Source organism: Thermobia domestica, chromosome 3, assembly GCF_964235325.1.
Source record: "Thermobia domestica chromosome 3, izTheDome1.hap1.1, whole genome shotgun sequence".
Taxonomy (NCBI): domain Eukaryota; kingdom Metazoa; phylum Arthropoda; class Insecta; order Zygentoma; family Lepismatidae; genus Thermobia; species Thermobia domestica.
Genome location: NC_137456.1, coordinates 118,593,391 through 118,618,918, shown reverse-complemented (window position 1 = coordinate 118,618,918; position 25,528 = coordinate 118,593,391). Strand labels below are relative to the sequence as shown.

General features: G+C 34.4%; 1 protein-coding gene across 1 annotated transcript in view; it reads left to right on the top strand.

The window, feature by feature from the left end:
* The first annotated feature begins 12,003 nt into the window (after positions 1-12,003).
* LOC145680683 (synaptotagmin-17-like) overlaps positions 12,004-25,528 on the top strand; it is a 734,886-nt gene continuing 721,361 nt past the window's right edge. Inside the window, exon 1 of the mRNA XM_081751574.1 lies at positions 12,004-12,473. The gene's annotated coding sequence lies outside the window, so the exon portion shown is untranslated. The remainder of the gene's footprint in view (positions 12,474-25,528) is intronic.

The window sequence follows — 25,528 nt, the reverse complement described above, 5'->3', positions numbered from 1 at the left end:
TAGCATGCAAAAAGGACAAATATTGAAATAAAGTATGATTTTGTTTACAAATCATACATAGTTCCTTTGCTGTTACTAAATAAGTATTACTATTCTGTGAAGATTTTTTGGACCTGTCTCGTATATCAAGCGTTTTCGCGTCTCTTGCATTACCATCACTATGGATTGTCTTGATACTCTCAAGTGCTTCACACTTGTGTTCCAAAAACGAAAGAAATTCCGATAATGGGGGAAAAGACTCATTTTCATTTTTTAATTCCCATTAATTCCGCGTATTGGCATCTAACCTTGACAAAAATGATGGATAGTATCACCTCGTCTAACGTAATTTGTAAGTTAATAGCCTTAAGCGCATTCAAATTTCTATTGATCATATTAATGAACTCTCGTAAGTTTTTTGCACTTTTTTTATTAACTAATTCAATGTTCATCAGACCCTGTATGTACGTGGATGTTATCACTCTTTTATTCTCGTAACGATCAACAATTAAATTAAAAGCTACCTCATAATTCTTTTCTGTCACTGGCAACGACTCTTTTAACTTATACGCTTCTCCTTTCAAAGCTGACCCAAGGTAATGAAATTTTTGTATAGCTACCAACCCGTAATTGTTGTAGACCATGACCTTGAAATTGTCGATGAAAGGGAGCCAATTTTGATAGCTACCATCAAATGATGGCAACGATAATTTGGGGAGTCTAACTTCACTGACAACACTAGTATCATAGTCTCCTTACCAGTTGCATGTTTTTGTTCATTATGCGTGCCAATTAAAGTTTGTATGTGAGAATACACAGTATGATACATAGTTTCAAATTCGGCTCGATATGATTCCTGTTCTTCCGATTTATCTTCTATTTCGATGTTACACTGAACATTCTCAAACTTTTCCCACACTTGTTCTAAATGTTTTAAACAAACATGCAGTTCTTGTATATTATGTGTTGTATCAAATTCGTGTACAATTTTTTGCATACGGGTGAATTGTCCTTTATAACTTGCTCTTTGTTTTAGTAATTTACTATTCTTTTTGCCATCCATTGCAAAACGTATTTGCTAAATAAAATTGCTTACGATTATAATACGTATACAGCAAAAATTACAACAGCTGTTGCAACTCAATAACGAAACCGATGTTCGCTGCTAACTTAGCATTAACTACAACCACTCACTTTCGTTGCTAACTTTGCGTCAACTATAAACACTCACTTTCGTTGCCAACTTGCAGTAAGTACAATCACTCTCTTCCTATATGATCTATATGATAAACATTTCAGTCACTACTCCTGGCAACCCTGAACTTTAGGATGAATCGTGAACTTTCATTTCTTGCTAACTTCTCTCAAGTCACTCACCACAGCAATCCAAAAACAATTTACACTGATTCATTCTTCCAAAAAACTATCTAGATCACGTTCATGGAAAAAGCACAGTTTTTAATGAATTGCATACTCTACTGGATATTATTTCACTTGTAATTATCATGTGCAAAACATCCAGGGAACGGAGGACCATAACATGATACTACAATGAAACATGATGATTGAGTTATATACCAACAATTACAATGGTTGATGAAAAATACTACTTTATATGTCATGAACAAAACTAGATGCCTCGCAGCAGAATGTTCTAAACCCAAAAGAGTACAAAAACAATGAATAAATGTTAAGTGTCCATATGTCTGCACCCAACCACTCTCATCATCTCTTGACACTCTTCTTCTTCTTCTTTTTTCTCAGTGTTGCCAACCTTCGAATACGAAACTAGTTACAACTAAAGAAATAAATTCCTAACAGGAACCTGAATCATACGCTATGAGCTTTTTGATATGTGATTGGATTATAGGCTTTTATAGGGGTCCCATACTCCTGACACCTAAAACCGAGTTCTTTCATCATAAATTGTAGAAGTACTTATTCCTGTCTTTACTTATTTGAGAAACCATCGAAGTCTGGATGAAGTGCACCGCATTTTCTAATCTTCTCAAGTAGTATTTCAAATGTACGGTCTCGTTTTGATTTAATCACAAATCATTGACCAAGAAAGTTGAGGAATTGAGTGAATTTTTAAGACTGCGTACACACAGCGATATTTACCTTACTTTACATTTTTACTCTCTCTTCAAATAATATTACGATCTAAAAACTGCCATGTATAGGTAGCAGTTTTAAATAGTAATAAGTTTCCAAATTATTTTTAGTAGATGTATTTGAATTACGAGTGAGAGAACCCATTTGTAAAAATAAAATCGAATATTTTTAAGTAAGTTTACACATAAACAATATACAGGGTGATGCAGGTACAAGTAGCCCGTGTAAGAATAAAGGAAATGCAATGAAATTGCAGAAACGAAGAGTTCAAATAGACTTATCATTTATTTACAATGAAAAATAGAATGAAAAATAAAGAGAAAAATAATTTATAGAAGATGTTGAAAGTGACCCCCTGCGACATCAATACACAGGTTCACACATGTAAGCATGTTCAGATACACCAGGTGTAAAATTGGGATATCGATGGCAGCAGCTTCGTAGCTAATGTTGTCTTTCAGTTCTTGTATTGTGTGTGGATTAGTTTCATAGACCTTGCTCTTCAGGTGTCTCCACAGGAAGAAATTACATGTTGTTAGATCCAGCGAACGTGGTGGCTACAATCCTTTCCTGACAGTCTGTTCCTCAGAGAAGACATCATAGACTCGTTCTAAGGATACCTTAGAAGTGTGGTGCGTTGCTCATCTTGCTGGCAGAAACAATATTGTCTTTCATATTCAGTGAGTCGAACACAAAATGTATCAGAAATTTCCATATATGCAACCGTGTTGAGGGAAGTGTCAAAACATATCGATCCGAAGGTGCGCGTTCCTCTTACACCGCATCAAACGCCGATTTTTTCATCATGGGGTGGTTGCTGACGAACAATATTAGAGTCCTCCCTTGCCCGATACCTTGTTCTGTGAATTCACATGATCGGAAAGATGAAACCATGCCTCATCACTCATGATGTAGTATAGACAAGGTCTAATAAATCATCCTTGATGTTATTCAAGAATGCTAACAATCGGTAATGCATGTATGTTGATGTATATTATCGATTGTTGAGGAAATAACAATCGATAATTGCACAAACTGTCCATTGTTGTAGCTGTATACTCAATATCAGAAGTCGAAATATTTCATTCGCATTCAAAGGAGATGCGGGCTACTTTTAACCGCGCCACCCTGTAGTATACCACAAAAGCAACTTAATAAGGCAAGTACAAAGAAAGAAAGAATATCCTGACAATAGCCTTAATGTTAAACGTGTATGTTTGCTTAATTTAAAAAGAAAACTCAGTTTAATTAAATAATTTCACAAAAGCGGATACTTCTTTTTCTCCAAAGTTGGGGTATTAGGACATCTGGACATAGCAATACAAAAGGCACTGGGAGTTTCCTGTAAAGTGTACAGAATTCTATACAGTGATAAAATGGAATCGGATATTAATATGTTCCTGGTTTCCATAAACTCAAATTTTCAAATTCCTTTTAACAGTTAATACATTGAATTTTAAGGTAAAATAGTGGATTAAAAATAATAATACTAATATTTAAATAACAACATAAATTAATAAAATTAAAAATACTAGCATATTGTTGTATACCTAGGTATAGTTATTTGGTTGTTCCAGTTTAGCGTCCTTTTCATCGCTCACGTTCTATAAAGCATGAACCTATAGTTTAGATGCAAACTGAACCGTTGCAAAGCACTTTTATGACTGCCGTTGTTTGAGCGCCGCGGATCGCTAGCGCCGTTTTCAACTGCGTTCCTTTCTGCGGACGCTACTGACAATAGGGGTCAGAGAGGGAAATGTGTGAAATACAGTTTTACTGACCCATTTATTTATGAATATTTATTTATTTATTTATTTATTTATTTATTTAGAAATCAATAAAATTCTATTGTCATGTACTTAGATGATAAACAAAGTCTGAATGAAACATGTTGCACACTTCTACCCAGTGTTGCTTCTTCAATTCCCTATTTCTCTAATCTTTCAAAATCGTGTTACAAGTGTATAGTCTACCTTTAATTTCATCATTTAAACATTCTGTATTGAAGTTACTCTTGTATAGATTCACCCACTTGAGACAACAAGTAACTGAAAATATCGCTGTGATCGCTGGTGCTTGCAACACTATATATACTTATACCTATAAAGTAAAATTACTAATATGAAATGGTGTAAAATTACATTTTATGAATAAAATATCATATTTTCTTATTAATTTACTGTAAATTTGTAAAAAAAAAAACAGTTAATTTTGTAATTTAATCCAAGGAAATTATATCAAGTTACAAAATGAGGGGTAAATTATTTTACAGATATTTGGCAATTTAATTACAGATTTTTTTTCAGTGTAGAAAGTGTCTTGTAGTATTGGAAACCCAAAAACTTTGGACCCTGCCAAAAAAAAAAAAAAAAAAAAAAAACTTCTATGTGCGTACCTGATCACGACTTTCATCATGAAATTAGTAAAATTATAGTATAAAATTAAAGTTAATGAGGCACTGTTACTTGTTTTATTTAATTAAAATCCAATGGTAATACAGATACTCGTATCAAGCAATATATCACATGAAAGTGAACAAAATTATATGTTTCAGTTCTAATTATTAACTGTAGTTTTCGAGAAATTAGAGAAAAAAAATCTTTTTTAATGGCGCTAAAGAGTGTGTCGTCTGTTTCCAGTAAGAACTGATCCTTTATATTTTGCTTTAAAAAATCTTATTTATACACGTACTGTATATTTGGTTGTGTTTATTGGTGTTTATCTCCTTCTAGCGATGACACACTCTTAATAATGATACTGGTACCCAATAATAACTCACAAAGGCTGCTCTTAAAAGTGACACACTACTACTTATGGTATTTAAAAGTTTATGTATGATTAAATTTTATCTTGACTTTATATATATATATATATATATATATATATATATATATATATATATATATAGAAAACAGGTAGTTATACTATAACCAGGGTGGGAATTGCCAGGCGGGGGTATGAGGGGGATTCTCCCCATCAATCAAATTTTATTACCCCGCAAAAAAGGCTAACTGACGCATCTCTATCGGGAATACCTGTTTTCCCTTTTTTTAAAGTTTAGTGATATAACGATTGTGAATATTGTCAAATTCCATTGTTTTTTTTTATTGTTTTATGTATAATTTTAATCTGGCAGAGTTGCATTCGCAAATTAAAGATGTAAACTGTTCACTAATTATCAGTTCTTCTAGTTTTATACTCACAACTACCACAATATATGTACATATTCCTTTCCTTCGTTTTTAAATCATGTCCAGCTTAATCATTTTTATATCTATAGTTGTCACTTGAAATTGTGGCTTCACACCTTCGTTTTCGAAAATGAATTTTGGTGTGAGAACGTTGTACTAACTACGAGTAGGGAAGTTAATGTATGAATTTGCAAATGTCATATTATATACTTATTCGATATATTTTCGATTTTATATTCAAACACGTACAGTTAAGTGCCGATAGGTTAGTTGCGGGCATCCCATGCAATATATAATTAATTTAGCTATTATTTTAAATTGGTTGATTTAATAATTTTTTTTTTATTGCTGTAGTTAAATAATTATATTTGTGCGTGCTAGGAGGGGGAGGAGAAGGGCATCATCGTCTCATTTCAAATATTGCACTTTGAGAATTCTTTGTCCTGTTGGGTCCCTCAATATCACTAATCTAATTGCAGAGCAGGATTAACCCATCTGAAGGCCCCGGGCTAGAATAACCATGAAGCCCCTGCTGACTTTGCCTAATGCGTTTTTGTGAAAGTACTGTAGGGAAGTTAAGGGAATACACGTAATTCTACGATATCAACTATGCCATGCATTGCCGAATTGGGACTGGATATTCTATAATTACATAGGACTACAGAAAACTCCTATTCAACAAGAAAAATATGAATCACGATTCTCATGCACTATATTAGACCTTCTTTTTTAAAAAAACGATTTATGCTAATTTACTAAGACGGTGGATGTAACAAACGGAGAAATTAGTTTCATATTTTTGGTCACATTTTATCTTATGATGATGATTGTATCGTGTATGATTGTTTTTAGACAGCCAGTTGAGATTTTGATTTGAGCGGAGGCCCCTGTAGTGATGGGCAAATTCCCGGGAAGATATTTTTCGGGAAGATTCCGAAAAATGGGAATTTTCCGGAAATTTATGTACAATCACAAAGAAAATTGCATTCTATTACTATATTATCATTTCCAAGTTAAATTCGTTTTTTTATATCACAGTATACTTATTACTGTTGTCCCCAGAAGATTCTTTAAAATGTATATTCTCTACGGTATTATATTATTTTAATACTATTTTATTATATTAAGAGAGTACGCAAAAATATATATATTTACTTAAAATATGTTCTAAGCAAGTAAATCTGTGGAAAAAGTGGTATAGTAAGTTCACATACTTTTACATCGCTAAACAGTTTAAATTTATATATAAGTAGATTTTCTAAACTTGACTCCAATACTGATATTATAAACATATTAATTTTTTAAATGTTATAAAAAATAGGTTGGGTAACTGCCAGAAGACACATGTCTCACCATTTTATGAACATCTGCACATATATATTTTTGTTCACAATATTTGCAAGATACTTACTTATCTTTATAATGTTGCACCTAACATTGCCGCACACGACCTTTCTTCCTACCTATTTCTCGAAATTTCATGCGTTAATTCACATGTAAGAGAAATCCGAGTACCTGTTCAGAAATTCAAGTCGGAGATAGGAGACAGACAGACGTCTATTACTAACAGTGATTCGGGGTGTATTAATAGTACTTCATCTCTATTTCCACATAATTTCTACATTACTTTACAAACTGGTTCCTTTTCTTCATTTTTAAATTAGTACTTTGCTACTTTTTAGTGTAAATGGAAATGGAACTTTGAAAATCATATTATTAGTTATATAAAGTACAGTCAACGAATTTTAATGTTTTTAAGCCTCCAAAATTATTTAAAACCTAGAAGTAAATCATAATAAATGAAAATAAAATAATTAGTCATGCGGTTCTTATAATTTGGAATATAAAGTAAAATAATGGGAATAAATCCCTTCCCGTGAATTTATATGCCAGGGAAAAAACTGGGAATATTCCTATTTTTAATTTTCCTTCCCACCGGGAATATTCCCATTGCCCATCACCTGGGTCTACAACCCCCCCCCACTTAAGCATCATTTAGTCCGGCCCTCCCTAACTCCCACACCAATTGTAACCAAAGTTTGGTTTCATCAGTTTTTGCTATTCATGACCGAAGAAACAAATAACTATACGAGAATTTGAAATTGAGGATACCTTGTTGTACATCTTATGTAACAATACATTTTTAGTTATGAGAACTGTCAGAAGCAGTAAAATAAATAAGTAAATTATGCACCAAACTACTCCAACGTAATATAAATTCTACCTTTTCTAGGTTTGTGTTAATCAATAATAGCACGTGAAATATTAGTCACGTGGCATCTGAAAAGAAAGTTTTCTAAGTGGAATATCTTTGCAACTTGAGGCTTATTTATTGAGAGTAAACATTTGTGATGACGTCAATACAAAAACCAGTTGTACGCGAAACTTTATCCAGCTGGCTGTGTTTTTATTTTCTCTTTCTCTCTCTCTCTCTTTTCAAAAGCGTCGAAAAAATCGATTACCTAAACAAGCTAGTGATGTAAAGGATTCTATGAAATGGAAAAAAAGAAGCCTTTTAAATATTTACAACGACAGCTGGATACGTTTGTGCAAATTAAAGAAACAAAACCGTAGCATTTGTACTTTGACACAGTGTCGAGCACTCAGTAACAGGAAAATGTAACGTCTATGTTAAATGCATTGAATAATAAACGAATTTGTTTCTGAAACGGAAAAAAAACAACTTATATCTGAGCTTTGAAGGTATAAATCTAAATTACAATGCGTATTTATATGGTATAAATTAGTTTTTATGAATAATCCATGTAGTTCTATAGTAACATTGCTACAGACGTGGGATTACGACATGGCTATGACAAAACGTATTTTTACTTTCGCATGATGCTGAAAGTAAAATCACAGTCGTGAAAAGAAAAAAAAACAGATTTACATCATTTATGAATCCTATGTAAAGGAGTAGTAAACTTGGTAATGCGAAAAAAGTTTCCCTTATTGGTTCTTTAGGAAACGTGCAGGGCCATAACTTGTGGGGGGCAATTGGTAACTACTCCTCAGGGAAGCTCACCGCCGTTCTGGGGGTGCTCACTTTAAGACAAAATTTTCTTACTCCATATATGATACGAACCTGAAATAACAAATGAAACATCAAACAGGTTCACTAGATTACATAAACAAAACAGCACACGAAAGGTAAATAAAACAAAAATGGGCCCATTTCAGTAAAAGTTATCTACTATTAGGGGCCTAGAAATAAGGCCCTTTGTTGCACCTAAAATTTGTTGGTATCTACTAAAATTTGTTGGTATAGAAGATCCAGACGGAGTAGAGGAAGACTTCTTGATTGATACTGAAGTTTCTTATAAATTCGACAGTAATGGAGATCAACAAAACGAAGAATCAGAAGCTGCAGCAGTGTCTCCACTACTTGCAGAAGTAGCAGAGGAAGATATTCCAGTAGAATCAAGACCTACAGGAGAACCTCAACTACCTAGTCTTCATTTACGTTAGTTTTACATAGGTAGGGAAAAAAGTAAGGAAAGAGAGCCAACCCACTGGTATTTGAATTCTCAATTGTCATGTACTTCTAGAGTTCCATATATCAATTTAATACCTACTTTTCACGCACCTGGCCCTCATGGTGCTGCTAAAAATGCTCTTACACCTATCGGGGCGTTTGCTTGCCTCATTGACAATAAAATGAACAAGTTTTGTTATAAGTTTGTTATAAGTGTTGTTAAAATTGTGCAAAAAGTCTCATAAATAAGTGTGTTTTTCTTTAAATAATAAAAAAATATTAATAAAATGTGCGTTATACTTGCCTTTATACTCTCCACCCACCATATGATAACAGTACTATAAATATAACTGTGTGAAAAATAAATTAATCTGTGGATCACAATAGTGATCCGCGCGACCAAACACGTAATCTGAAAAGCGACTACTGCAGTGTTAATTCCATAATCGATTACTGTCATAAAATGGAGATCATATTGTTATTACGCACGAAGCAAGAGAATTTTAAGCATTCGTATAGTGAGCATTTACGTGACTATAGTTCTCCAAAATGTTTTCTGAAGTTTCATCAATGTTCGAACAATAACAAACGAACGTCTTATGTTCGTCTCTTTACATCATAGGCTCCAAATCCTTTCATCTAACCTGGTGGCTCTGAAAAGTTTGGAAATTCAATTCTGCTGTTTACTATCGTCACATTCTAGATTACGGGAGATTGATGTTGACGAGTTCTAAGAAATAGAAGTCCCAAGAATTCTATCTTAATTACTAAATTGTAGCTAGTAAACCTCAGTTTACGACTTCGACGCTTTAAAACTTACTCACTTTAGGCCTTTTGCAGTTAGATTAGATTTATAACGTATGCTATTTATTGCTTCGTACACTGAGCAAAAAATCGTATGTGGCGTACGTTAAAATATAGGTTACATATCTGAATATTGTAGTTTTTGGACTTAACGTAAAGTGTTCAGAATAAACGTACTTTCCGTACGAAGGAAAGAACTGCATTTAGGCGGTCAAGATCTCACATACAGATGGACGTATGTAACATATAGCTGATGTATGTAACATACTTATACGTATGTAATATATGGAAAACTCTTAGATGTCAGACATCCTGCAACGGCATGATTTAACATCTAACGAAGCGGCAGAAAGGACAGTGCATATGTAGGATACTGATAACGTATGCTTCGTACTGATTTCTGTATTAAACATAAGGATACCGCATATTTGTATTAACAATACACCGCTGTCTGGATAACGGATTTTTCTCAGTGTATGTTCGAACGAAGCTTACCGTTTTATAACTTCCACATTTTAGAACTTACGCATTTTACGTAAAGCCAATAAAATAAAGACATTAAGTTAAGGAGTTTATATATATATATATATATATATATATATATATATATATATATATATATATATATATATATATATATACTTGCTCCACGTAATTTTGAACTTGCTTCAGCAACAAGTATAGTATTCTAGCAGACGTAAGTAGAAGAATGGAGCAAATGAATTAGACTTTAAATTTGTAATTTCAGAAGATTTCCCCCTGGGAAGACTTTCAATACAGGAGGTGTGGGTGAAAGTACTAACGCAAAAGTACTGGTAACCCACGTAGATCACGATTGGTGGTTTGTACTCGAGCGAAACATCGTAGCTTCGATAGTGATTTCCCCTAGGGCAACCTCTGAATTCATCTCTGTTTTTAACTGTAAAACTTTAATACGAATCTTGAATTTCAATACTTACAATGAACTTTAAAAATAATATTTATCTCAACCTTTATTATTGTTGGTAGTCCGAAATCAGAGCGTGTTAGGCTCATCTCAGGGGTTGTCAATTGCTCCCCATTCAGAAATATTAATTTCAAAAACACACAACGATTAAAATAAAACGAAGCAAGAAACTCTCTTAAAGTTCAACATTTTCCAACATAATCTTAAGTCAGATAATAGGCTATGTTATAAGACGTCACTTTATTTCGCTTTGTGTACAGTAGAGCGTCGATTATCCGAAGTAATTGGGGGACATGGGTGTTCGGAAAACTGGTTTGTTCGGATAATCGAACTGTACATGTTTATTTGCCATGCGCGGAGCGGCACGCCTCAACTCTAAGCTGGCGCAGCTGTTGCTGTGAACAGCTTTGATACTGCCGCTACTTCTACAGCCAGTGCCAAACCGACAGAAGTGTGCTGATTGTTGAAACACAGCGACTGGCGGCTTGGCCGGTCAGCAGCGCCTTATGAAGGCCCCATTAGAAGCAATGTTCCGCCAGCGGTGGCTCAGTGCGGCGACTACTGTGGGAAACTTGGTTTGGGAGTGAGGGGGATGATGGACGGTAGGGTGGGGGAGTAACAGGTGCGAGCGAGTACACAGTTCGGTTAAGCGGTCGTTCGGTTGACCGACGTTCGGATAATCGACGCTCTACTGTAATTTTATATTATTACTAGAATGTAGCTTGTGGAATATTGTTTGTAAATGAGCTAACAAATATGGCAGGAGTTTGTATGGTGAAGTTATGACGTATAGCTACATAATTTTGTTATGCAGACATACCATTTATATCATAACACCCATGGAGAAACTCACAGACATGCTGTTAAAAATCGCAAATAACCTTAGATAGAACCAGAGAACATTCAGAGTTCCCTCGTGGCTAAGCGGTTAGCGTACACGCCTTTAGCGTGGGAGAGACGGGTTCGATTCCCATCAGAAGCTTATGTGGTTCGGATTCCACGTTAATCAGTAGGTCCACACGTCTGATATAGCCTCGCTGCTGAATGGGATGCTAAACTCACAAATCAAATCAAATCAAAAGAGCATTCACACTGTGCTGGCGCCACTAGACTATCGAAGAAGGTTAATACTTTAAAATAGTTTATTATTATTATTATTATTATTATTATTATTATTATTATTATTATTATTATTATTATTATTATTATTATTATTATTAGCAACCTCTACCATAAATTACATAAAATAACCCTGTTCATAACTAACAATAAGAAGACAAACAGTTCATGTCCAGGAAGAAAAGGAAATAAAGGAGAAAAGGTACGAGATACGGGGATCCTTCTGGACTATCTCACGTACTCTCGATTTAACCGGCAAATTCCGAATCTTGTGCGAGGAAGCAAAACAACTAACCCACAAGTAGCGCGCAGACGCAGCTTTGCTTAACATCCACGCGAGAAATAGTATCGCAGTCAAGTCTAGCCGTCAGAGGGTGTTGCAGTAGCCGACGCTAAATCCTGAATAACACTGATTTCAAGCGCAATACTTGTTTCTTCTCTTAACGCGGTATACAACTGTTTCGCTTGTTTCTTTCCTACATTTATTGATAACGCGTATTTCGGAAAGTTGAAAGAGAAAGTGTAAAGAAAGAACCTTCCTACAAAAGTTAGATCCAGCATCAATCTGTGTTTCTGTGCTTAGTTCAGTTTAAATAATTCGCTCTTAATAAAACACTTATTAATTATTAATGAAGTAATTTCAATTTTAAAAAAAGTTTATAAAGATTTCTAGTAGTTTTAAAGAAATGAAACTTACGATAGAACAGACTATAAAGTTCATAGATTATAATATAAAACATTGCTAGCTTTTTCTGTGCCGGATGAATTGAAAAAAATATTCCAACAGCTGTTCGCGTTGGATAACATAGTCAGCGATAACACCATTCTGGCCAATATTAACAAGGTGAGTATGAACCAGCTGATCAAATATTGTTGTTTTTCAATGAAATATCTCTTTTGAGGTTGCGCGCATGCAATATTATAGCATCACTATCTCCTTTTTTATGAGCAAAAGACCATGTAACATGATTAGTCACAGAAAAAAAATGTAAAATCAGTGACGAACTTCGAGAGAAGTCACATCCGTAAAGTTTTAAATTTTATTCTTATATCCTAAGGGCAAGGGCACCAATTTCTCTGTAACTTTGGGAGGTGCATTCATAAAATATATATATAACAATAACAATACATATAAAATATATATTCATAAAATATATGGGGGCCCACACGAGCTTTGGGGGCCCGGGGCTCCTCGGCCCCTAGGATCGGTGCTCTTGCCTAAGGGACCTAATGTACTAAATCTTGCATACATGCTTTTAATGAATCTATTTTCCCAGTTTGTACTGATAACCTACTTTTTTTCCGAAGTTGCTTCACTCAAAAGTTGCCAGTTAAATTAATCTTTTTTTTTTCGTTTTTTTTTAAATACAAATTATTACTTTTTTTTCTCTGTAACAAAATATTTTTCATTTTCTGATTAAGTTTCTAGGGCATTTTTCTCCAGAAACGATTAGAATTAGAAACTAGATTTCTGTGCTTCTGGTTTCTATGGCCATGGTAGCCCGTCACGTATGAGGAATAGCGTCCCTCGGCGATCACACTATCCGGGGAAAGAGAAGGAGAAATGGATTGGGGAAGGAAGCGGCCTAGGACCCTTACATTAGGTACCATCCGGCATTTACCTGGTGTGGATGAGGAAAACCTCACTCAGGTTTGTTGGCTTGAAAAAAGCTTTTACAGTTTTTTCTATCGAGTGTCCCCACCGGGAATGGAAACAGGGACCGTTCTCACCAAAGACGAGAGCTTAGCGATTACGCTAAGCGTGGCCATTTCCCCCAGAACAATACTGTGCATAAGGAAGCACGGCGATTCGGTGATAGGGTGTGCACCTCGGTGGTAGGGGTCCTCAGTTCGATCTCACACATCGAGACCGTGGTTTTTCTCGTGATTCTTCTTTTTGCTTCCACATTCTCATTGTACCATTTTGTACAATCATCAGTTTCTTTTATCGTACAGGGCACATAATAATAGAAATTTTATTTTATTTTCATTTTGCAATAGCATATTATCTTTCTCAATAGAAGAATATGTTTTTCGCGGAATAGTGTCGTCGTCTGCTTCTTAGTATGAGGGATTAAATCGGTACGCGTAGTTTTCTACCATCTTGCGGTTTAATTAGATATTCTAAAGATTTTAAAGATCCAATCATCAACAAAATCGATACATTATCTTTCTCTTTGCAATTCACTCAAGATGCTATAGAAATATCATACTAGAACTAAATAAAACTACCTTCTTAGAAAACTTGAAACATACGGCTATTAGCCACATACCTGTTGTGCCGGTGCTGTGCCATCAGTTGTAGCTCAGAATATTTATTGAATGAATGCAACAAATTAAGGATGAAATTGATACATAACACGGTACTTGATTGCAAAGTTATAATTGAATTATAATAAAATTCAAATGTTTTTTTAATTTGTAAATGACTAGTTGGGAGAAAGAGAAATGTTTTAACTAAGATAAAGGAATGAACACTAGCCTGATATTTTAATGAGGCTGGCGTCGTTTTGGTTATTTGGAACGATGAATGCCTTTTTTGGAGGAATTCTGGAAATGCTGGAATTGTTTAACATGTGGATTTTTATTTTGTTGATCTCCTAGGGGCTTTTTTTTTTTTTTTTTTTTTTTTTACGGTGTGTATTTTCCGATGTTTCTTTCCATCTTTATTCCATTACTTTGATGTTAGATTTAAATGTATTTGTGGCGATGAATCTACAGAACAGTATATTTGGATTTTGGAGTTGGTCGTCCTCCAATGGTGCGATGTGTTTTTTGCTGACGATTTTTCACCTTTTCTTAACTGTGAGGCGAATACCCCCTGTTGGTCTGCCCTCCGTGGTTTTGTTTCGCTGTTCAGTCCTGAGTTTGGCATTCTGAGAACGGTGAAATATAAAGTTATGCGGAAGGAAATGCGGAAAATTAAGAAGGAAACTAGTTGTGTTTATTAACAATTTTAAAAGTAATAATTAACAAATACATGCTTATTTAAACTGTCTGGCAATGTATAACATTAATAAAAGTTTTGTTTTGACGGATTTTAAAGAGTTTATAGTTTTGTTGTTGATAAATGTAATTTAATAAAATAATTGAATTTAGTAAATTAAGTTAAGAGTTTACACAATTATTATATGGTTACTTTACATTTAATAGATAGTTACTTTACACTATATATACAGAGTGCACGAGCTTTGTTAGATGTTTCGTGGCTCGTTGGATCTGTACAGTACTCAAGCCCAAACGACTGGTGTTCAATCGTTGTTGTAGAGGTTTGCACGGGCTCGAGCCGAGCCCGCGGGCCGGACTCAGGCCTATCAATCATATATTACTTCGGGCCTAGCTCGGGCAATAAATTTTTAAATACACAATCATATTTGTCGGGCATTTTCGGGTCTAATTTTGTAAATCTACTATACAGCGATATTTATTGGACCGTTCTTTCTGGGAAACTTTTAAAGCACAACTGCAAAATTAAACCTCTAATTGCTGTAAGTAAAAGTAAATTTTGCGTTAATTATTAAGTTTCTGTAATTCGGGCTAATTTGATTATCACACAAGCTCGTGTCGGACTCGGCCCTAAATGCTAAAACATATTTCGGAATTGGGTTGGTCCTCACATTACAAATTCACTGGCCGGGCCGTGCTCGGGCTAAAAATCCCGGCCCGTGGGGGCCGTGAATACCTCTACTTTGTTGCCCCTTAATTTGTTATATCATTAATCAGGTAGGACAGCAGTAAAAAGAACATTATGATTACAAGGTTAAATGTGATTCGATTTTTTGTAGTCTCTTTTATTTATTTATTTATTTTGTCAAACAAAAAGAAGATGAAGTATGATTTTACAAACATATGGGCCATTCTAGATTCTTCTATTAATGGAAACCAAGAATAGGATTACAGCCTATAGTTCATAAAGAACTACGGTCAACGAGATGGATTTGAGTTATTTGGTATATTGTCAGCACATTTGCTTCCATTACCTTTACTTCTGAAACTATTTTATTTTTCTTGAATTATTTCCGCTTTAGAAATAAAATACACATCTTCAGATCTAAATAAGAGAGCTTAGTTTCGAAATCTTATATGTATGCAATTACGTTTCATTGCATAAATATTGACTATAGTAAAAATATATGCATGTATACTTGAAAATATCGAAGATAATGTGATAAATATTAAGTACTATTCTGTGATAAATTAAGTAATGGTTTGTTCTTTAAAAAATCTGCAATGAAGAGTAAAGGATTTCAAGCTAGAAAAATTATTTTTCCTCATGTGCTGAAACACAAGTTTTTTGTATAGATATGTAACATTTAACCTTGATATATACATTTTGAATTAAATTCTTGACCAAATCTGAAATATGTTATGAACTCAACATACGTTTGACGTCCTGTGACTATAATATTGTGGTTAGAAACTGACTAAAGTAGCAATAAATAAAAGAAGTGGTCCACTGAACCAATTCCTTTTTACGATTTGTTTACAAATCACCTCGGTAAAATCCTACCTTTCCTTTGCACATATTTCGGAAAGAACAATTAAGTCAATGTTTCGTTATAAAATGTAGCAATTGATCAAATGTAATAATAAGAAAAATAGCCTATTTTTCATAAAAGTTCCTACACCAAACTTTTTAAATAGTTTTTTTTTTCATGTTTTTGAACTTTCTACAAAATTGTTGTTGTTCTACGTCGCCGTTTATGCTGTTTGATACAAGTAAAATAGCATTATGAAGAAAATAATTTGCAGAGCCCCTTCTAGAATGTTCCTTTTTTAATGTTGCAGTTGATTTAAGTTTAGCGTCCAGTTCAGTAGTGATGTTACATGAAACGTGGATCTACATCTTAATTTGGGATCTGATCCACATGAACCAACGCCGAAAACTGAACCCCGTTTTCAGAGGGTATCTGACCACAGTCAGTACATACCCGTTGGGGTTGGAACCAACGTTCTATTATACAATACTTGATATTGGAAAGCAATGGTGAAACTGGTTACAAATTTTGTAACTTGGAAGCAGTCATACCCATGACCCAGGTATGTTCCGAATAGTGTCGAAGATGACGAAACATCGTCATACTCAAGGAGAATTTGTATGAGCTTGTTAATGTAAATCTAGCCCGTCGTGCTGTTCTAGTGCAGCACACCTTGAGAGCATGTCGTCCCGGGTTCGATTCCCGGTGTGAGATAATTCTAAAATTCTACTTTCATTAACCACCCGTCTCCTTTAATCTAAATATCATAACCATGGGACGTTAAACTAATTTTACATTAGCATCCATTTCGTTTTTTACATATATAATGATAACAAACACGATTCTGCCCTCTCGTCTCATAAGATTATTAGCAATTTTCTTTCTCTTTTGATGTATACGTCTATGTGTGTCAAAACATTCCACTCGAAGATAAATACATGATATATAAGAACCCAAACACTCTAAAATTATAGAAAAAATAAGCTTATGTATTTCTTATAAGGGATAGTCAAAATTTAAACTAATGAACCCATAAAACTTGTCCTGTAAAATATAAGACATATTGTTGAGCCCAGATTATGTTTCGTTAAATCTTTTTATGTAATCTGTGTTCAAAACCACTGCATTATTTTTAGTACGGACAGACGAATAAACATGAAATTATATTTGAAATAATCAAGACGTGGTAGATTAAGAAATGTCATACCAGGAGTCAAACACGCCAATATTTGAGCTCAAATAGTGGTCACCATGCACGTACATAGAAATTTATTTCGAGAGATTCAAAGCTTTTCGGGGTCCAAATTGAATATAAGGATAAATTATATTAAAATTTGTAAAATCACGCGTAAAATTACACAGAGTTTACAAAAAAGTAGACATTTCAGGGTACCGAACCCCAAGAATCCACCTCCTTCATGTGTAACTGGTGGATGTCTTTAATACTATAAAATGCTATACAGCTCATGTTTTGGTTTTTCTGAATCATCAGGTCTGTCCTGTTTGCTAGGTTTGTCTGGGTCACCGGTTCTATCCAGTTGAGACCGGGTCTGAAAAGTAAGATAAAAATCGTGACCAAAATGTCCCAACTTCCAAGAGTAACAAATAATTTTCGATGAAATAAGAATATATAATGTCAGTAGCAAAGGCAATTTTTTGAAGATGAGCTATTTCAATGTGATATTGTGTGTATTTAGTTTAATTTTCCTTTCTACCAAAAATACTTTTTAAGTTGTATGTTAATCGTAAATCATTACATGAACAATTTTCAGTACTGAAAATGTGTGAAAATGTGATTGTTAAGGAAAATAATCAACTAAATATGACAAAGTTGAGAGAACGGTATGGGAAAAAGTTTTAAAGACAATCCATGCAAAAAGTTTGATGACAGTATTGTAAAAGCTAATGAAGAAATTCGTAATTGCTGGAGAGGAAAGAAAATCTCTTGAGAAATGAAACTGTGCAATGGTTCAGAATTCAAGCTTAAATGGCTACCTGTCTGATAGATTACATTCAATAAGATCAATCATACAGACAAAATTCACAGCCAAACGTTTAATGACATGGATAATGTCGTTATGTGTTGTTTACCATACTAAACATAATAACTCATATTTTATATCAAGGAAAAGTTTTTGCGTACGGGACAGCGCCAACAAATCAAAAATATGTTGTCTATGATAACGAAAAATAGCTTAACTTCGAAATAAATTTTTGAACATAGTTAATACCTACCTTGAACTAGACTGTGGTCATGCAGCTCTTATTAAAATGTGCGTCCTAAGGGAGAAGATAGTGTTCAAAATGCATGCCGAAAATAGAGCATTTCTCATTAAGGAGATGAACATGCTTGTTAAGAAAGAATAGGCACGTGTCCCAGCGTTTTCAAAAATTTCACTATTAATATGTTTATAGTGCGTCCAGTAAGAGAACGTCTCTGACAGCTCGCAGTGACATTGCCACTACTCGCGCGTCAAGGTTTTTTTTTTCGATGCAACTGTAGTGGCAATTTAATTAATGGTATAAGACAGAGTTATCGTGGTTGGTAACACTGGTATCAAAGTAGGGGCTGCAATGTCCCACCGCATGTGGTAAGAAACGTCAGAGACCTTCTCTTGTTGGCCGTGCTATAGCACCACGGTATTTGTGAACTTTTTCCCATGGAATCACCATAATAACTTTGTATATGAAAGATATAAGAAATGCGATATTACTGGACCGTTAGCACAAAACCCATGGAAGGGACCACATCTGATGGGGAACTCTCACCAAGATCGACCAAGGGTCTCGAAGCAGAATAGACATATACAGTAGGTCCCATATGATCTACGCGATCCGTTAAGAAAGGTAATTGTAGGTCTCATAAGCCTTAGCGGCGCTCAGCGTTAAGGTGGAGGAGGGACATAACTCTTTCTCAATATTTAAGAATGACATCAAGGTTATATGTCCCATTATCACACCAAAACGAATGAACCGTTTGAAATGATTTTTGAAACATAGTATATTTAACATTTGGCCCCTAGAAATATATGCCAGAAAGATTTACCTAATTGTCTCGGAATAATTTAGTGGCGTTCTTTTCTACTACAATTTTATTGAAAAATGACTTTAGTGGTTTTATTCATAAAGATATCGTTAACAATCCTAGAGTATAACATCAGTAAATTCGTTTGAAAAAATGAAAGAGAGGAGATGTTTAGTGTGGAACGAGTTTTGTCAGGACGACTTTTTCTAGAAAATAGCGTTAGCAGTTTTATTCTTGCTTCCATATTAATTAAAAAAAACGTAAATCATTAACAATTGACAATTATTGTGCATTGCTGAGCTGTTAATGAGACAAATTCATCAGCTGTTATTTAGTCTCCTGATAAAATTCCAGACATGTTATTTTATTAGTGTGTGTGGGAGGAGGCAAGGGGGGGGGGATTCGGCTGTGTGTTTTATCGAGAAGAGCACAAGCAATTTTGTTTACATTCCTTAAATAAATAAATAAATAAATACCATTCAATAACAACTCTTCAATAGGAAGTTTTTTTTTTTTTTCCTCACAGAATTAAAGAAAAGTTCTTTTACATTTGAGGGTGAGAATTAATTCTGACGATTACTTTCCTCCACCGTTTTAATTTACATTTCTTTAACGGGTTTGGGGGAGGGATACAAAGATCAGACATATACTAATCTATAGATATTTTTAAACTGAAAGAAGAAAACATTATGTGTACGACTGTTAGAATTCGTGCGTTGTTTTCGAACAAATGGAGGAAATTCGAACGATTTTGTAGAAATAAAAATGGATCCGGTACGGGAAAAAAAAATATATGCCACGCCACTTACTGAAAAGAAGCTTCCATTGAAATACACCCTCAAAAAAAAAAAAACTGTTCTGATACTGTCAGGACGACAATACATAACACATGGTTAATGAGTTTAAAAAAATTTACAGTTAATTTTTAAAATTTTAACTTCTGTTTCATTAAAATACTGTCGAAAGTAAATCATATTCGTATAATCAATCAATATAGACATCGAGCTGGAGAAATTCTCATGCATAAATTTTGAGAAAAAGGAAAAATAAACTAATTTCTGTGTCGCTATACCATTGTTGCCAATTTTAATTATCGTTTCTTTTTCTACATTTTGCTGGAAGAAATTAGTCTAAATATTGTATATGTAGTAAATTACACTGTTAATAACAGATTTTTATATTTTGTTGTTCGTCTTTGGCTAACGATGACACACAAAGCTGCGCATATATTAGTCATTATTTCATGAAATCCTACAATATGCGATAATGCATAGTTCTCGTAGAACTTCTTTCTATGATATACGTCATTCCTCAGAAATCGCACCTTCTTGAGGAAAGTGACACAAGTCAAAAAACCTAAAGGTCCAAGTTCGTATCCCTCGCGAAGAAAGTGACATAACACGAAATTTCTCATTTTTGTTCTAATACACTCTGATTTGGGGATAATTTTAAAGCTATATTTACAACACTTCTACACATAAAAGAAAAAGAACATTGTGATTATAAAACAACTTTAAAACGAGTTACGAGTTGTCGTTTTTCTCGCGAGAGATACGAACTTGGACCTTTAGGTTTTTTCACGTGTCACTTTCCTCGAGAAGATGCGATCATCAGAAAAGACTGAAATGACTAATAATTTTCTTGACATTTAATAAATATTTATACAGTAGGACATCGATAATCCGAACGTCAAAAATCCTAACGCAGTCCCTAGAAGCTTTTTACATTTTGTCTTATCGCTAGCGATAAACAAACTAAAGGGTTGTCCGTCTGCGGACTGATGCAATTCCCTTGTTGTGTCCTTCAGTCGGTCAGTGTAGTCAGTGTTTCTACAAAAACTCATTCATATGTAATTGTTTGTCATATATATATATATATTAATTTTTCCTTAGGCCTATATAAGTTAAGTTTCAAGTGTGAGTTACAAGAGCAGAGTAATTTAGTGTACGAGCAGGTTCTTCAGAAACATTAAATCTAAGTAGTCTTACGTACGGTATTGTAATTACTGTACGTACTGTTTAACCACTGTATCGATAAAAGAGCATACCGTACAGTAGGTATATTTAAGCCTAAATGGCATTTTCTTGATCATTTTCGAAAATTCGAACAATTAGAAAATCCGAACTACCTGTGGTACCAATTAGTTCGGATTTTTGACTTCCTACTGTATTTTATTAACAACAATATAATAGAGCATAAGTCATTTATCTTCAAAGAATCCAAGACAATTTATTAGCGGGTGCTTTAACATCTACAATGTTCTTGCCCGTACTTCTTATCAACATTCTATTGTTGTGCAGTGGTTTCGAACCTTTTTGATATAAGACGCACTTTACTACACACCCACGATGTCGCGAACAATTGTTTGATTTCTATTAGTATATACAGTGAAACCTCTCTAAAGCGGACAGCAGTGGGGAATCAAAAATTGTCCGCTATAGAGAGGTGTCCGTCTTAGAGAGGTTTCGATATTTTTTTACGTAAATTAGTAAACAAGGTGAAATGTATTTACAAACTATTGAAGATAATTTATCAAACCGTTCTCTGACTGGGCATGTCGACATCTGTGGATTCTCCACAAATCACTTTGAAAGAAATTTTATTTCTAATCCGAAACTTCTCTAACCACTCGTTCGAGACCTTGAAATCTGAAACATCCATTTCTGTTGCTACCTCCAAATTCTTAGCTTTAAGCATCGACCCTAACATAGTTTTTTTTTTTTTTTTTTTTTCATTCCGCACTCTACAAAACCATTCACTTGCACACCAACTTTGTTCGAAGCAATGAGACACTATTTTCATTGTCATTTTCACACCACAACTTTATTAACTTGTCTTGGTTTTATATTATCTAAGGTGCTTGTGTTTTACCGATACAAAAATTTTCAGCTATCCTTCGCACACCTCAGTATTCTTCGAAAATTCAATCAATTTGATTTTAACACTTGCGCTTCTCGTGGCATTTCGAAAGCTCAAACAACTTACACCTTATTGCTTATTTGATTAATAATGACTTAAAAAGATTTCCTTCTACAAATAGAGGCACTAAGACAATATGCGTATACGCGGACAAAAAATACCAAACATGCTTTCTTCTGCTTGATTCCAGCGGAACAGTAGAATGACGTGTCATCCCAAATGGCAGGCAATCTGTCAATCACTTTTGATTCTAAAACAGGTTGGGTGGGAGTGGAGTGCAAGCAAGTTGTTGTTAAACAAAGACGCTTCATCTGAGTTTCTGAACTGCCAGTTAACGAGGAAAAATGTTATTACAATGCTTCCTTGGTGATACATGTATGCATTACTGCAAATGTACTTTTTCTGTACTTTTCAACTTGTTTCTAGAGAAAGTGTCCGTAATATGGAGGTAAATAATACCTATAAGAGAAAGAAAAGACTGTCCGTGTCCGTACTAGAGAGTGTCCGCTTTAGAGAGGTTTGTCAACATGGTTTTTCCTATTACAGTGTTCGGAGATTACAAAATATGTCCGTTATGAGAGGTGTCCGCTTTACAGAGGTGTCCGTTAATAGAGGTTTCACTGTGTATATATATATATATATAAGAAGAAGAAGTCCTGGATGACTGACTAACTGACTGATCAACGCGCAAGCCAAATCACTTAAGCCAGAAACTTGAAATTTTGATAGTGCATACGATTTGTGACGTAAGGTACCACTAAGGAAATCTTTCTTAGAAATTCGACGGCATAAGGTACGAAATGGGGGTGACAATTATTATAGTAAAATGTCCATGTATCCAAATCTCTGAAAGGTAAACACATGAAATTCGGAATATGGACTTCTCATTTAAAATAGTTAAACATCTATTTCACCGGTTTTTATATATATATATCCACTATAAGGGAAGGAACAAGACGAGAACAAAAAGGGTTGCATTACAATTGTAATAATAGGATGACCATGTGTCGAAACCTTTAAGGTCAAAGACATCAAATTTGATATTTTGATTTCTCATTTAAAAGAATTAAAGACACGTTTTAGCTTTTTTTCTGAAATTTCTCCTACAAGTCAAGACAAAGGGTCGGAAGAGAGAGAGAGAGAGAAAGAGTGATGTTCCGTTTTTTTTTTTGTTTTTTTAAATTTTATTTTATTATTATTGAATGGCTATATCTCGAAATCCCTTAAAGTTAGAGATGTGAAATATTGGTTTTCGTATTTAGACTTTCAGAGGCTGAAATAAGAAGTGCGAGGCTGTAGACCGAGCAAATGTGGGGGTCTAGGGAACAAAAATTACCAGCTAGCCAAAGGATAGTAATAATATGAATTATAAGGGTCCAAGACTATATTATTCTATGAAGTAATAACTCTATTTAGTACTGAGAATTATTGTTGCCGCCTAGGGCGTTGACTGGTAGAGTCTGTCTCAAAATTGACTTGAACTAGTTATTAAAATCTTCATGATTTTTTAAAATCTAAAATTTCGCGACATACTCTGTGTAACTGAGAAAGCCACACTAGTGTGTTGCGACATAGCGGTTGGGAAACATTGTTGTAATGTATGAGATAATGCATTTTTTTCTAAGACAATGGTAATCTAACTTTTGTTTGCTCTATATTTTTGATGAGGTCTGTAACGATTTTATTCAATCGGAGTTCATTACTAAATACTTAATTATTAAATCTGCAGTGTGGCGTAATCAAAAGGGAAGAACGTCATGCCACAGGAGCAAATATTTCTTTCTCAGGTAAAACCAAAGTTTAAAATTAATACATTTTCAACAGATCTTTAATGTTAAAGCTTTGGTATGTAGAAATATTCCATTGCATAAATTGAATAATCAAGATTTCCTTTCATTTCTGAAAAAAAAAAAAAATACTGGGTAACTGTCTTGTTACTTCTTGAAAAAAGGAAAGTAGATTTTCGTACGAATCTTCAAAGTAAGAATTCTGTACCATATATTAAAAGAGTGGAAAACCAGATTGGGCCATTTCTAACAAACATAGTAACTTTGGATATTTCTGGTTTATTATTATGTTGTAACATACCTACGTTCATTATCAAACGTTTCTGGTGTTGGTTGGTTGATTTGGAGTTTAGCATTCGTTCAGCACCAAGACTATATGGAACATGGATCTACATATTAGCTTGGGATCCGAGCCACATGAGTACTCACTGAGAATCAAGCCTAGCTATCCCGCGCCGTTTATGTGTGTATTAGTAGTATTGTACTCAATAGCGCCTCTTGAAGGAAATCACGTCGTTCAACATTTTAAATTTATCGCTATGAGCTATGGGACGTAATGTTCACACAGCTTTGGAAAGCTCTATATAACAAATAATAAATCTTCCTTCAAGAGACATCATTTATTGGACAGGACAAGTGGACAAGCGGTTATGGTTTGAAATACTTAAAGCATATATAAAGAACAATGGGCAAAATAGATTGGTAACACGAAAAAGAAGGCAATAAGGACGTATAGAGGAAGCACGAAAGATATTAAAAGAGTATATATACAATGTTCACAGATACATAACAGAAAATATTGATGAAAGAAAAATGTAACAAAAAGGGTACAATTTCTAGTCATTCTTATAGTGCAAGAGGAGTAAGTACTCCAGGAAAAAAGGTTAGGTAAAAAGTTTAGTGGAGAAAGGTTCTTTGCGGAAAACAATACAAATATACTATCACGTTGGTCCGAGTAAAATGTCCGCCCCAAGTGAGTCATTTCCAAAGACGCAATAACTATAATAATAAAAATGAGAACTACAATACATACCTGGTTAATCCAAATGGTTGTCGTCTCTAACCACACACATTTTGACATTGATTAGCCAAAAGGTTGCATTCCGTGAAGAAAGACATCTAGAGTCTGCAATTTGAAGAAGTTCTCAATCGCATGTTGCCCCGCCCGATCGTAAGGGATGTTCTCTCCTCCTGAGAAGTTCTCGAGATTGTAGTCGGTGGGAGAGACGTCACTATAATACAGTGAATGTGAAAAGGTTTCATATTGCAACACAAGAGGAGTCCGCAACATCCCTTTAGCGGCATTTGTCCCTGCATTGTTTGTACCACATGAGAACATGATGTCTTTTTTTTTTTTTTTTTTTTAACATTTATGGATCTTGTGGGCAAAGTTGTGGTGCATTTTATGGACTTAGCACTGTAACGATCCGTGATAATGGTTTTGTCTCGAGGGAGAAGTAGATTACTGTTTAAACCTATCATAGATCATGATGCCAGCAACAGTATCTTCCCAGGTTTAGGAAACAGTGCGAGTGTATTAAAACCTGATCAATATCCTGAGCGTTCACGATTGTCATCACAGATGAATATTTCATCAAAAGTTATAATCCAGTGCAGGAGACTTTCCGACTATTCCTTACACTTCAGAATTTCACACCTCTAGATGCCGATTCTTGTTCGCAGTCTCTAC